The sequence below is a fragment of the Ziziphus jujuba genome, chromosome 5 (assembly GCF_031755915.1).
Source record: "Ziziphus jujuba cultivar Dongzao chromosome 5, ASM3175591v1".
Lineage (NCBI taxonomy): Eukaryota > Viridiplantae > Streptophyta > Magnoliopsida > Rosales > Rhamnaceae > Ziziphus > Ziziphus jujuba.
This window is the reverse complement of record NC_083383.1, coordinates 20019084-20034910: the sequence shown is the minus strand read 5'-3', so window position 1 is coordinate 20034910 and position 15827 is coordinate 20019084.

The window sequence follows — 15827 nt, the reverse complement described above, 5'->3', positions numbered from 1 at the left end:
TCCATATAGAGGATTTCTTACACTTAAATAAAAAAAAAATAAAAAATAAAAAGCAAGTATTGTAAGCCCGTGAGCTTGCAATTTCAAAAAAGCAAACGAACCAAAAAAAAAAAAAAAAAAAAAAACCGAAAAAAACAAAGGTACACGTAAATCAAGTATTGTAACTTTTTCTGTCACAATATTAGATGGGATTGACCCACATATGCTATTTCTAAAAAATTGAATGGGATAATCATTAGATATTTATAAATTATACTACCATTGATATTTAGGTACTTAAACTATTATTATTGTTGTTGTTTTTGAGAAATTGATTCCTAAAATTGCTAGTTTGTTAGATCCTCAATCTCCAACTAATTTTGTATCTAAAATTTCATTGTTATAAAGGATTATATTGAAACTTTTATATAGTTTAAAGATCACATGTTGTAAAGCTCTAACAAAGTGCTAAATATATTTTCAATAAATAAAATATTTTTTTATTAATAATTATCTAAAAATCTTAAAAAATTATTTTTTTAAAGAAAATGAAATTGGGAAATAATATTTTATCCTTTGAAATATTTCTAAAAAAGATAAGTATTTTAAAATATGTATAAATTATTTCCCAAAAAAAAATATTTATTCTTAAAATCAAATTCCATTTAGCTAAGATTCTTTTTACATACTTCTTTGTTTAATGTAAAATATTATTTTAAAATTATAAAATGTATAAATCATATGTGCCAATAATTATCACTACAATTAAAACTTATTTTAGTGAAATTTCATTCAGTGTCAAATCAGTACAAAGTCTTACAAATTGGATAGTTAATAACACTTGTTCAAAAATGTCACTCTTCAATGCATTATTAGTATATTAGCACATACTTTAACAGACATTTAATTAAAAAAAATCATTAAATTTTGGTTTAGTTACAATTGTCTCTAGTGTTACTAAATTGTATTTACAAATGAATTATTAAAGTGACGTGACATTCTGCTTAAATGCCCCTATGGTATTATGAATAATAAACAATTCTTTTGTATTTATAAGATGGTCTGTGACATTAAAAATAGCACTAATGAAAAGCATGACTAAATTAAATTTATAGATTATTATTAAATGAATTTTAAGTATATTTTTATTGAAATAATGAATTTTCATATTTAGAAGATAAATTTGTAACATTTATAAGTACATTAAATTTTTTATGAAGAATTTATGTGTTTCTTTTCTTGACAACATATAGAAATTAATGTTTATCCCTTTATATCATAGAAATCAGTAACAAATTTTTTTTTTCTACATTATATTATGTTAGTACTATTGTAACATAAACAATTAAACATGTATCAATTGCAGCACTATAAACTTAGGATCTGTATATATGTATATATTGTATTTGATGTATTAATCTTTACATACAGCTATTGATTTATCAAATTTTTTAAATCTACCTACAAAACCTAACACAAGAGTAGTGCCTAATGGATATACTCCTTTCTAATCTTGCTCCCTCATGTTTTCACCAAAACAGGCATCGTAAATGCCTCAAAATCTTAATCTCAATTATGTGTATCGTATTATTCTCACTTTTGACTTATTCCTAACTTATTTATATATATGTACAAAAATAATTAATAAAATAATAATAGTAATACAAATAAATATAATACATAATGAATGATAATAATATAATAATAAAAACATGGAATAAATTAATTAGGGTTTAGAGAGACATTGTCCTTCAGACTAATGAGCTAACTGAAGTATTAAAGAGAATGTGTGTCCAATGGCTCTACTGAAAAAAGTCAATGAACAAGTCAGTTCCATTATTGGTATAAACATGCCATGTAAGTGAATCACATGATTATGGCTATTCCACATAAAATATCTAACAGTCTTCCACTTGAATTGGATAATCATCACAAATAACAACAAACTCACTTACTATATAATCTTCCAAATCAAAATACCATTTCATATAAGTATATTGCATGCCGACATGTCACAACAATATACCAGACTAGGTAATAGAGATTCAAAATCTCCCAAAAAACTAGATATCATTTCAACTGAGCACTTTGCATGTCATAAACTCAATATACGTAATAAAGATTTACCTTACTATATGCAATCCTCCATCACATGATACCATTTCATTCAAGCATATTGCATACCGACAAAGTACAACAACATACTCAAATTAGGTAGTAGGGACTCACCATGGTACCTGTGTACAGGTACACTTAGAGATGAAAGTCCTATATAGGCCTGCTAGCATAAGCAGCAACAATATGTTTAATAAACATCTCATAACAATGATCCACATATATACATGGATTATTCACAAGCTAATACTTAATCATATATTACATAAAACATGGACATTAATGCTAGATTATAAAACTTTCATTGATCTATAGTAATCTCAACCGTTCCACAATTCCATAGAGGAACATATGCTTCTTAAACAAGTCTATAGGATTTTAATAACATAATCACTTTATCAAAACTAAAATTTAGGATAAACCATTTTGCAATTAAAATAATAAATCAACTAATAAAGTTGGCCACTGCCAGCTTTAGCCGCCCAATCTGGGCACGTAGTCGTTCGGCCAACTATGAAAATTGGCCGATAGGATTGCCGACAACTGAGTTTCATTGGTAGCCAACGCATGGCATTAGCAAGTGGTTGAAGAAAAGGTCAATTTCAACCAACCCCAAATAGAGAAGGAGAGATAGAGAGAAAGATAAAGAGGCATTTTTCCATTGTGGAGAGAATGGTGATAGGTGGCACCCCTTGGAATTTTTTTAAAATCCCTCCACATGCTTTTGATAAAACTGTCTGGTAAATTTAATCTAAGAAAAGTAAATGCAAATTTACAGATCCATATCTTTTCAACCGCATTCCCAATTAAGCATGCTGCTTAATACGAACCTAGATCAACTCGTGCCTTAACCCAAATTATATTAACCCGGATCTCAATTAAATTCAAGTTCTTATAGAAACTTTAACCCCTAACCAACCTGTGATTAGAAACCTTGGTATAATAAAGATGTCACAATAGGTTATGGATGCCCTATTGATAAGTCAAAACCAAAACACACACTCTCTAATGGTGTTTTAGATGTTCAAAGAGAACAAAGAGAATTCTATCTCACAAAATAAATTCTGAATATTATTGAAGTTGTGTTCTTCCTAAAAAATAAGCCCTTAAATAGACTAAGAAAGAAAAAAATAAATCTTAAAAATAAAGGTTGAATTTCGGCCAACATTAGGAAACATCAAGTGTGGCCAAAATTTCACTTACTTTCCTATGTATATTTTGTATTAATTAATTCCTTATTTTGAATTAGGAACTAACTAATTTACAATGGAAATAATAAAATAATAACTTTCCTAAACTTATTTGTCCAGAAAATAAATAAATAAAAAACCACTAAAAGACTAATTTTCTAAAATAAAAAAGTTAAAATCAAATTCGGAAACCAAATAACTATCTTTTTTACTAAGCTGCCTTTGACCAATCTTTGACCAATTTAAGCTCCAAATTAGCTTCCATATGCCTTGTAATATGCCAAATAGGATTATCATTAAGTCCCACATGTTGCCTTTGCTTGGATCAAAGAGAAAATGCCAACTCAGCGAAATACAATAAAGCAGTAACAAAATACAGTAAAATCGGCCAAACTTCCTCCTATGCGCACACCACCTGTTTGATTGCCTTTGAAGCTGCCTTGACTTGCTTTCATGACCTCTTAGAGATATGTATTGAATCTATGAAGTGTTGGAAAGAGTTTTTACTTCCTAGAGTCCATATATTCACGAAAACAGCTATCTAGGTCTGTATCGGCCTCCACCACTTGGATGCTTAAAATGGGTCTTGTATCTTTGGGTATTGACAAGCCCTTTTAAGAATTAATTACTCCCTATACAGAGGCAGCCATGTTGTCCTTAAATGTATTAGCTTGAGCCCTAGTGATTGGCCCGGTCTTCATTCATATTGGGTTAGTTCCCCAGCGGATTGTCGATTGTGCAGGTTCGGCCAGATTCTCCCATGAAGTGTTGGAACAATTTCTTGCTGCCTGGAGTCCATATTTGCACGAAAATAGGTACCCGAGTCTATATCGGCCTCCACCACTTGGATGCTTAAAACGGGTCTTGTATCTTTGGGTATTGACAAGCCCTTTTGAGAATTAATTACTCCCTGTATAAAGGCAGCCAGGTTGTCCTTATATGTCTTAGCTTGATTCCTAGTGATTGGGCCGGTCTTCATCCATATCAGGTCAGCTCCCCAGCGGGTTTTCAGTTGTGCGAGTTCGGGAGGATTCTCCCATGAAATGTTGGAACTATTTCTTGTTGCCTAGAGTCCATATTTGTACGAAAATAGCTACCCGAGTCCGGATCGACCTCCACCACTTGGATGCTTAAAATGGATCTTGTATCTTTGGGTATTGACAAGTCCTTTTGAGAATTAATTACTCCCTGTATAAAGGCAGTCAGGTTATCCTTAAATCTTTTAGGCTTGAGCCCTAGTGATTGACTCGGTCTTCATTCGTATCGAGTCAGCTCTCCAGCAAGTTGTTGGTTGTGCGGGTTCAGACGAATTCTCATCATTCCCCTCCTTTTGAAAAGAATTTTTCCTCAAATCAAAGTCATCACCTGTAATAAAAGGAGACAAGTCAGCAACATTAAATGTAGCACTAACATTATACTCACCTAGTAAATCAAGTTTGTAAGCATTATCATTTATTCATTCCAAAACTTGGAAAGGTCCATCTACACGTGGCAGAAGCTTGGACTTCCTTTGTTCGAGAAACCTCTCCTTTCTTAGGTGCAACCAAACCCAATCTCCAAATTCAAAGACAACTTGTTTTCGGCCTTGATTAGCACTCCTTCTGTATTGCTCGGTACTCCTCTCAATATTTGCCTTTGTTTTCTCGTGAATCTACTTTACAAAATCAGTTTTTTTATTTTCCATCTAGATTAGCACGTTCACTTAAAGGTAAAGGTGTTAAATCTAATGGAGTCAAAGGATTAAAACCATAAACAATATCAAATGGTGTATATTTAGTGGCTAAATGCAAGGATCTATTATAAGCAAATTCAACATGTGGCAAACATTCTTCCCATGTTCTTAAGTTTCTACAAATTAAAGCCCATAACAATATAGACAAAGTCCTATTTACTACTTCGGTTTGTCCATCAGCTTGTGGATGACAACTAGTTGAAAACAAAAGTTTAGTTACTAACTTAGCCCACCAAGTTTTCCAAAAATAACTTAAAAACTTAGCATCCCTATCCGAAACAATTGTTCTAGGCATACCATGCAACCTAACAATTTTCTTAATGAATAAGTTAGCAACATTAGATGCATCATCAGTTTTATTACATGCAATAAAATGTGCCATCTTAGAAAATCTTTCCATAACAACAAATATTGAATCATTGCCTATCATTGACCTAGGTAAACCAAGAATAAAATCCATAGATATATCCACCCAAGGAAAGGTTGGAATCGGCAATGGCATGTAAAGATCATGCGACATCAATTTAGATTTGGCTTTTCGACATTTCGAGCATCTTTCACATATTCTTTCTACATCTCTCCTCATGTTAGGCCAATAAAAATGTTCTTACAGAAAAAAAAAATTTTAAAACACCAAAATGACCCATTAAACCACCATCATAACCTTCCCTAAGTAGTAATTCCCGAATACTACAATTAGGCACACATAGTTTGTTTTTCCTAAACAAATACCCCTAAAAAATGTAAAAATGATTAAAACCATATTGTGTAAAGGTCCTAAAGATTTCCTAAAGTCACTATCATGCTCATACAGATCCTTTAATTGTTCAAAACCAAGCAATCTAGCATCTAAGGTAGAAAATAGTACATACCTTCGGGATAAAGCATTGACAACCACATTTTTCTTACCTTTCTTGTAGCGAATCACATATGAAAAGGTCTTAATGAATTCAACCCACTTGGCATGCCTTCGGTTAAGCTTCCCTTGGCCTTTTGATATGCTTCAATGACTTATGATCTGTGTGAATCACGAACTCCTTTAGCATCAAGTAGTGCTGCCACGTTTCCAAAGCTCTCACCAAAGCGTACATTTCTTTGTCATAGGTCAGATAGTTTAATGTAGCTCCATTTAATTTCTCACTAAAGTAGGCCATGGGTCTTCCTTCTTGTATTAAAACAGCTCCAATACCTACACCCCAAGTATCACACTCAATTTCAAAAGTCTTAGAAAAATTTGGCAAAACTAGTAAAGATGCATTGGTTAATTTTTCTTTTAACAAATTGAAAGATTTTTCTTAACGCTTTTTTTGAATAAGCCAATTCATTTGAGACCCTACAGATCCACTTTTTTCCGTATTCAAAGATCAGTCCATTGTCTATGTGTTTTCACATCGAGAATTCTTTTTAGATGAAGAGATGTCAAAGGGGCTTCTTCGAATTTGAACTACTCTTTCTTTCAGATAAAGAATGAAATTAGTCTAATATCTGTACCCACATAAATTCACATCCCCGAGGATTTCATTTAATTAGGAATTGATTATAAATCATACAAATTTTTTCCTAGTCGGGTCTTAATCCTGCAACGGGTCCCGAGGGAAAAGTATTTCTAAATTTATTCTGTCCTCTCATATATGATTACGAGCCGAACCAAGAAAAAATATTTTTTCTTGGTAGGTGTGATCCATTGGACATAGATCCAATTTTTCAAAGATGTACGGTCTAATGAGGCTACTAAGAAATATTTACTCATGGGTGGGGCAAGTTTTTCTATTCTGGTTCATGGTTTCTTTTGGCTATATGGTTCATCCAGGGGAGAGATCAAGCTTTAAGAAATACTGAATGGTCTTATCAATAACAAATGTATAACTCCCTCGGAATTTCAATTTCGCTTATATTCATCACTATAGGAATTGGGTTCAAGCTTTCCCTAGCCCCTTCTTATCAATGGACTCCTGATGTATACGAAGGAATGCAGTTCGTTCGATAAATGCCTACCTCTCTATCTATCTCTGAGATGTTTGGATTTTTCAAAACTCCATGGACATGCAGAAGAGAAATGCTATCCCCACTCGGACCAAAACATAACTTTTACTTGTTCAAATAACAATTAATGTGAAGCAGGGTCAAGAACAACAAATCTCTTTATGATAAAGAGATTCATTTTACAAGCTCATTATTACGGGTAGTTCCTATAGAGGATTAGACTAATGACGTATACAATACTTGAATTGTCATCAGGTTTTACTACAATTAATTGAAATGCATTTGGATAACATACATTTTCGATTGGGTATGGCTTGGAGGGTATGGCTTCGACAATTCCCCAAGCCTACCAATTGGTTAACCATAGACATATTTTAGTTAATGGTCGTATAGTAGATATACCAAGTTATCGTTGCAAATCCTGAGATATTAATACAGTAAGGGATGAATAAAAATCTAGGGCTTTGGTTCAAAATTATCTTAATTTAGCCTCCTCTGAGGAATTTAAATCCAACATTCTTCTTACAACTTCATTTAAAGGCGCTATGATGGTGCTAAAGTCCTTGACAAATCTTCGATAGAAACTAGCTAAACCATGAAAGCTCCTCACTTGATTGATAGATGTTATTGTCGGCCACTCTTGGATTGCTCGGACTTTAGATTGATCAACTTTGATTCCTGCAGCACTTACTTCAAATCCTAGAAAAACAAGCTCATCTTTATAAAAATCACATTTTTTCATGTTAGCAAATAATCTTTTCTTCCTAGGAATATTTAAAACTTACCTAAGATGCCTCAGATGTTCATCAAGATTTCGGCTATACACTAAAATATCATCAAAATACGCAACCACAAATTTACCAATAAATGGATGCATAACATGATTCATAAACCTGATTAAAGTACTAGGTGCATTAGTTAAATCAAAAGGCATGACTAACCATTCATACAGTCCATATTTAGTCTTAAATATGGTCTTCCATTCATCACCTTCTTTCATCCTAATTTGATAGTATCTACTTCTAAGATCAATTTTACAAAACATGCAAGCACCATGCAATTCATCCAGCATATCATCTAATATAGGATTTGGATGTCTATATTTAATGATGATATTATTTATAACCCTACAATCAATACACATATGCCATGAACCATCTTTTTTAGACACTAGCAAAATAGGAACAGAACACGGACTCATACTCTCATGAATGTAACCTTTTATCTAAAAATTCACTTACCTGCTGTTGTAGCTCCTTTGTCTCCTCGGAATTACTTCTATATGCAGGTCTATTTGGTATGGCAGCCCCTAGAATAAAGTTAATTTGATACTCAATCCCTCTAATAGGTGGTAATCCATTTGGAATTTTATCTGGGAAAACATCAACAAATTCCTGCAAAAGAAAAGTGATAGAACTTGGCAATTCAAGCTCTTCAAGGTTACCTTGTTCATTCAAATAAGCATCTCTATAAATCATAACCAGTAAGGGTTTATTATTCAAAAATTCATTTGTAACCTCACTTAAGCTTAGATAAAAATTCTTGTTCTTCTTTTCTTTTCTCTCTCTTTCCTTTCCACTCACGGATTCAATGTCTTTTACATCACTCTCGGCTTTTGCACCAAATTTCTCACTCTTGGGTTTATTATAACTCTTCCACTCAAACTAGGTTTTAGAGGACTTACTTTGGAGAGCAATCTCACCTTTCCCCTCTTGAATGGATGGTGAAACCATTGGTGCCATACTAGCTTTCTCTTTGAGCCTCTCGGCTTCCCTCCTTTGTTACATTTATAATTGGTCTCTAAAAACCTCCTTCAAGTTCAATGCTCCCGCTTAACCTTCTTGCCTTTAAACTTAAAAACAATGGAGTTCTCTCTCCTATAATGTATGGAATCTTTATCAAATTGGCATGGCCTCCACAACAATACATGACCAGCATGGATACAATACACATCACATAATACAACATTCACATATTTATCAATGCTGAATTTTACTTTGGCTTGTTTATTTACTTTCATCTCACCACTATCATTAAGCCATTGTAATCTATATGGTTCTAGATGTTTAATAGTTGTTAAGCCTAATTTATCAACTACCATGCTACTAATTACATTTACACAACTTCCACTATCTATAATCATACTACATATGTTACTTTGAATTTTGCATTGGTGTGGAATATTCTCTCTCTTTGAATGTGATCCTCATCCTTATATATAGTGAGGACACTCCTTGCAACTAAGCTTAAGTCAACCTTCGAAGGTTGGAGTGTTTTGAATTCCTCATGCTTATCCTCTCTAAGTTCTTCATCATCCAATTTGGCCTCATCCTCACTTTCCTCAATTTCGGATTCTAGTTCACTATTACCTTTCAACACTATGATTCTTCTATTCGGGCATTGATTGGTAATGTGTCCTCATCTCTGACACTTAAAATAAACAATTTCTCTAGATCTTGAAGTTTTAGGATTATATTTACCTTCAAGTTTGTGTGCTTGGACAGATTCGGTTCTAGCCTCTCTCTTTGGCCCATTTGAACTTTCTTCTCCAACTTTCGATTTTGACTTGTTTGCATAGGTAGGATTGTTTCTTGAGCCACTTTGATTTGACCTCCCACTGTTCGAAACACCCCTCCTCTTAAATTGATACTCAAATTTAATAGTCATATGCAACATCTCCTCCAATTCCACATATTGTTGCAATTCTAGTTGATTAGCTATCTCACGATTCAACCCACCAAGAAACCGTGCCATGGTTGCTTCTCTATATTCATTCATGCTCAACCTCATCATGAGCATCTGCATCTCCTTAAAATAATCTTCCAGAGACCTACTTCCTTGTGTTAAAGATTGGAGTCTTTGATGCAACAACCTATGGTAATGAGCCGGTATGAATCACTTTCTCATGGCGCCTTTCATTTGTCGCCAAGTAGTAATCAATTCATCACCTATTCTCCTTTAGGTATTTTTTTCATTTGTCCACCATTGGAGTGCATAATGTCCAAATTCCATTGCCTTCACCTTTGCCTTCTTGGTCTCCGAATAGTTGTGACAATCAAAGATCATCTCCATTCGTTCCTCCCATTCCAAGTAGACTTCCATATCACTTTTTCCCATGAAAGGTGGAATGTTTACCTTAATATTTTCAAGATCTTCATCCTCATTCCTTGCTGGTCTCCCATGGATTGGCCTTCCTTGAGGTTCAAACATTTCATCAAACCTCTCATCAAAGTCATCTCCAAAATTGCCTTCCCCAAATTCTTCTCTAAATCACCTTCGGCCTCCTCAACCTCGACCTCGGCCACCATGAGTATCAAACCTTGTATTTAGCCCTCCTTTGATGTTTCTAACCTATCCATCCTTTGATTTATGTGATCAAATCGACCATTCATCCACTGTAATTGCTCCAAGATGGCCTTCATGTCCGTGTGCACATATCCACTCCCCGAAGCTCGGGAATCACCGTTGAATCCTACAGATTCTTCTTCATTAATTCTCAATGGTGTTTCTCCTCTCCTCATTCTTGAATCTACCATGTTAGAATATATAACACAATAATAAAATAAAACCTTACCAAATTCACTCCCTTACATATTTCACTCAAACAAGGTCTCAACATTCATATTTGCACACTAGTTTTAGTTTTTACCCTCTTTTAAACTCACACGCTCTTGTCTTTTTCCACTCAAAGAATTAACTTAAAGTTCTAATTAAACACACTTAAACAGCAACTAGATCACAAGTGTTCCTAATTTAAACTTATCAATAAAACAGCAATTAAAATAATCAAATACCAAGTGAATTTTAAACATCTAATTCTCGGCTTTTCTAAGCAAAAATAAGGCAATTTAATAAAGCAAATTTCAGAATCAATAAGAGCTGGACCAGATAGTAAGAAATTAAGAATTCAAGAATAAAATCTAGAGAAAGAAATTCAAACACGAACAAGAATCAAATTGAATAAAAATATAAGAGAGTTGTTGGTGGTTGTTCTTTGTAACTCAAGTTTTTGTATTAAATCCTTTAACTAGTTTTAATCCAATAGTTTTAGCATCCAAAATTCAAATATCCAGCAGAAAATTAAAGTTCCAACAACTCCAAATAATGAGTAAATAAGCAACAACTCAGCAGCTCCAACAATTTCCAGCAAACAAATCAAACTCCAAAGACAAATTGCAATTTTTTTTTTATAACACTTTTCTTTTTTCTTTTTTTATTCACTCACAGAATGTAAAACAACTCTAGTAGCAAAGATCAATACCAAAAATAGCAATTCCAACACCAAAAATCCACCAAACCCATGACCAACAACAACAAAATGCAAATTTGCAATTTTTTTTTTGGGTAAATTTATATATGTTGCCGCAAACACACTTCCTTTTTTTTACTTTTTTTCTTTTTGAATATATGAATGCAAATATTTAAGATCAAAATAGCAAAGAAAAATCAACAATAAAATAAATTGTTAAGAACAAGGATAAAAAACAACGAACAAATTAGGAAACAAAAATATGGTAAAACAAGGAAAACCTAACTTGACTAGGAATGAGACTTTTTTATTTTTTTTTAATATGCAGAACGTGAATGATGATAGAAGAAATTTAACGTAATGCTAAAATTCCAAATTAATACAAAACAAAATAAAACAAATAAGATAGATCAGACCTGAACAAAATTTGGCTCTGATACCAAAAGATACGAACCTAGGTCGACTCACGCCTAAATCCGTATTATATTAGCCCAGATCTCAATTAAATTCAAGTTTTTATGGAAACCTTAACTCCTAACTGACCTATGATTAGAAACCTGGGTATAATGAAGATGCCACAATAGGTTATGGATGCCCTATTGATAAGTCAAAACTAAAATACACAATCTCTAATGGTGTTTTAGGTGTTCAAAGAAAAAAAAGAGAATTCTATCTCACAAGATAAATTCTGATTATTATTGGAGGTATGTTCTTCCTAAAAAATAAGCCCTTAAATAGGCTAGGAAAGAAAAAAAAAAAAAACCCTAAAAACAAAGGTTGAATTTCGGCCAACATTAGGAAACATCAAGTGTGGCCAAAATTTTACTTACTTTCCTAAGTCTATTTTTGATTAATTAATTCCTTATTTTGAATTAGTAATTAACTAATTTACAATGGAAATAATAAAATAATAAATTTCATAAACTTATTTGTCCAGCAAATAGATCAATAAAAACCAACTAAAAGACTAATTTCCTAAAACAAAAAGTCAAAATCAAATTAGGAAACTAAATAATTATCTTTTTGACTAAGCTGTCTTTGACCAATTTAAGCTCCAAATCAACTTCCATATGCCTTGTAGGATGCCAAATAGGATTATCATTGAGTCCCACATGTTGCCCTTGCTTGGATCAAAGAGAAAATGCCAACTCAGCGAAATACAGTAAAGCCAGCAACAAAATACAGTAAAATGGGCCAAACTTCCTCCCATGCGCACACCACTTGTTTGATTGCCTTTGAAACTGCCTTGACTTGATTCCATGAACTCTTAGAGATATGTATTGAATCCATGAAGTGTTGGAACCATTTCTTACTGCTCGGAGTCCATATTTGCACGAAAACAGCTACCTAGGTCCGTATAGGCCCCCACCACTTGCATGCTTAAAACGGGTCTTGTATCTTCGGGTATTAACAAGCCCTTTTGGGAATTAATTACTTCCTGTATAAATGCAGCCATTTTTTCTTAAATCTCTTAGCTTGAGCCCTAGTGATTGGCCCCGTCTTCATCCGTATCGGGTCAGCTCTCCAATGGATTGTCAGTTGTGCGAGTTCGGGTGGATTCTCATCATTGCTTGTCTATGGACTCATATCAATGAGAACTATCACATGGTACATAATTTGAAAAAATCCATAAAAATAAAAAGTCAACCTCGAGTTCGCTTGATCAGTTTGGACTGTACCTTGTTTTGATCATAACTTTCTAATCTCTGCTTCGATTTTGGCATACTACTAGTCTACGATCTTAGGTTGGTGAGTACTTTTCCAAGGTACCTTAGTCAAGGTAAAATTCCTATTGTAGCAAAATTTCAAATGTAGAACGCATTTTTCAACCTCGATCAACCTTGTCAATTTGGTCAAAAGTTCAAATTTAGAGCGTTTTCTTAAGTCAAGGTGTTACAGTTATACATGGAACTACTAGGACATTGTTTAATTTAATCATCATAGATACTGAGTGAATGAGACTATTACCAAGATGAGCAATTCCAAATTCTAACCATTCCTAATGACTCACTTGTTGCTACCTTGATATTCAATTTACTTTAAAAGACTGTTACCATCAGCCACAACATAGAAGCACCGCTATAAAGAAACTAAGAAGGATCTTTCTTTATCAAAGCAGACACAACGCTAGCAGTTGGGATTTTGATTATTAGGCAAATTTGAATTCACAATGTAGTTTCCCAAGTTTGTTGGCATCTATAAGATTGGAAATTGACCAAAGTTGTTCTATCTAATCACATTATTAAGTTGAGAACCTGGTAGGTTGAAACCAATTTGCACAAAAATTCCAGGAGAAACCACAACATTAGGATACACTGATCCAACTGGATGAACAAAAGGAGTTCCACTTAAATTTGCAAAATTTCCAGTCAACATTTGGGAACCATAGTCATATTGTCCTGTTGTTGGATTACTGGGAAAGCCAGATTGAATTCCAGCTAGAAAGCCTCTATGATCATATCCTTGCAAAATTGGAGGATGTTGTTGAAAAGGTGGAGTCTACCTATAGTAACAGACAACGCCTACATGTCCCATTCAACCACAAACTTGATAATGAGTTTATTTCCTCTTCCTCTAACAAAATGACCTTTTCCTTTATTGTTATAACCTGCATTATAACCTCGATTGCCTCTAGTTTCTCGAGTAAAACATTGAGAATTTGGACCATAAGATTGGTAATTACTATTAAATTGATAACCAATGTTTGATGAAAATTTTACATTTATTTAAGGATTACTAATAGAATGAGTATTTTGATTCTCATAACTAGAAACATTGAAAGCCAATGGTCCTAACGAACTCACAGAAAGACCAACATGATTGACAGAGGAATTTTTTGAATTGGCACTAGAAGATTGACCAAGCACATAACTCATACCAAATACTGCATCCACACCAATATGATGTGTAGTATTAACAATATTTGCAGAATTATTGTTACCAATGTTCATAGTGATAATAACATTATATCTTCAAGTTTTCTCTCATAAGCTCATAACCTTGAACGCACCTCTGTTAAGATGATTAAATCCAACCTAGAATTAAGATTCTCAGAGATTGTATCAAATTCTAGACCAAGTTCTCTAAGAATGTAAAATGCAAAATCAGTCTCATGAACAAATTCACTCACTGCTTCAAGCTTGTCTACAATCATTTTCATCTTAAACCAAAACTCATTGATACTCATATCTCCTTTCTCAGTAGATTGAAGTTGAGTTCGAAGCTCTAGAAGTTGAGATCTAGAGTAAGAAGCATATCTAGCTTCCAAAGTTTTCCAAACATCATATGTGGTTTGCAATCCAACCAAATGACAAAGAACTTCATGAGAAATCGCCACTCGAATCCAACTAAGCTAAAGCTGATCTTGTTTTACCTAATATTCAAGTTCCTCATCGATTTTGAGAATAGCTTCAGATTGTTCAATTTCTAGATCTGTGTTCTTCTTCAACATCGGACCCTTGGAGAGCATGAATTTCTCAAGATTGTAGCCTCTAAAAGCTTGGAATAATCTGTGATTTCTATAGAATGAAGTTATCTTCGTCCAATTTTATTATACTGTTAGAAAAGGATGAAACAAGTAGAAGCATGAATTTTAAGTAAGCCATATGGCATGCTTTAATACCATGTAAGGAAAAGAAAGCAAAAGAAAATGCAAAAAAATAAAAGAAAACCAAGGAAAAATAAGAAAATAGAGAGAGTAATTCCAGAAGATTCCTTTATATATATATATATATATATATATATCAAGAACTACAACAATTACATAGCTTCATAGTATTTATATATCATAGATATTAAAATGAACTCTCCCTTACTTAAGTAACACGTGGACAAGATTAACCACTATAACAAAAACTGAGTTGGATGTAATTGTTTAAGTTAGATATTCAATGATGTTGCTAAGGTAAAAGTCCTAATGTGGAAGTCAAGAGACGTCTTCAATAACAATAGACAAACTCATTTGTTAAAAAGCTCTCTACCTATTTGTTAAAAGGAATCATGAATTACAATAGACAAACCCAGAAGATGATTTCCTATAGTCCTTAAATCAAAGCAATAGGCAGCAATACTTGAGGAGAAGATGGGTGAGAACTTCTAGACCTAATGGTTTAGGGGCAGTGGTGCAGGCGCAATGTGGTCATGAATGACAGATCAAAGGATGGGCATTAGAAAGCAGAAGAAAAAGTCGATGCCGTAGCAGAGGTATAGGAAAAATTGATGGTGGTAGAGAAGTCTTTCCTCTCAATCACGCCATTATGGGGATGATTAAAGTATAAGGGTCACCACCGTGATGACAAGAAGGAGGGACTTGGATCCGAAATGGGCAAAATCAGAGGATGTTTTTGGATTTTGACTTAAGGGTTTTAAAATGGTTTAAAATTTTGGCTTAAGTGAAATGGAGCATCTGGATGTGGCCAAAATTTTAGAATTTTCATAGGTTGGAGATATGTAAACCACATTGTTTAGAACTTAAACAAAATAGTTGTAACTTTTTGTTATCAGTATCGTTAATTGATTGGTTGAAATGGACCTCTTCAATGACAACTTGTAAATCTTTGTCACAATCGAATTCAAATAT